Here is a 629-nt window from a genome sequence, read left to right as displayed (position 1 = left end):
TTGGGCGCTAACCCGCCAAGAGTTTCGTGCCCGGGGCTCCGTGACTCGCTGCTTTTCAACGAGGGTTTTAGATCATCCTCACCTCGTGGTCAGACTGACCTCTCCCCACCCTCTATAATTCTGTTCTCCAGCTTCAGAAACGTCTTTTGCTGTCAGGGGCTATCCCAACACATCCAACGAGACTGGCTCAATTCTGGCACCGAGGGCAAGTGGCTTGTCCCACTATTGCTGCTTCTCCCTACCTAGAAGCCTTCCAGCTGGCATGGGCATCATGGCCATGTCTTGCACAGTGCTGTGGCACTGCTTAGAAGACTGCTGCTTGCTGGAAAAGGCCGAGGTTGTACAGGGAGTGGGATAACAATGAAACAGGCAAATCAAATTCAATCTAACATTTGAGTCCATACACTGTTCATGTTCACTTTTGCTAGTATTGACTTCCCAAGTGCCCTCAGACTGGAACTGAGCTTTGGCCAAAGAATTTGGCGCTAGCTTATAGAAACTTATTCTGGTTTTGATCTCTGATATTTTACTTAAAAGTATTAGGGCTTTTTACTGTTAAAGTACCTATAGATGTGCATAATCTATATCTGTCTATTATTATTTCATGTTGTCCCTAGCTCATTTATGCA

The sequence above is a fragment of the Geospiza fortis genome, unplaced genomic scaffold (assembly GCF_000277835.1).
Source record: "Geospiza fortis unplaced genomic scaffold, GeoFor_1.0 scaffold112, whole genome shotgun sequence".
NCBI classification, from domain to species: Eukaryota; Metazoa; Chordata; class Aves; order Passeriformes; family Thraupidae; genus Geospiza; species Geospiza fortis.
Note: the sequence above shows the minus strand (reverse complement) of the source record.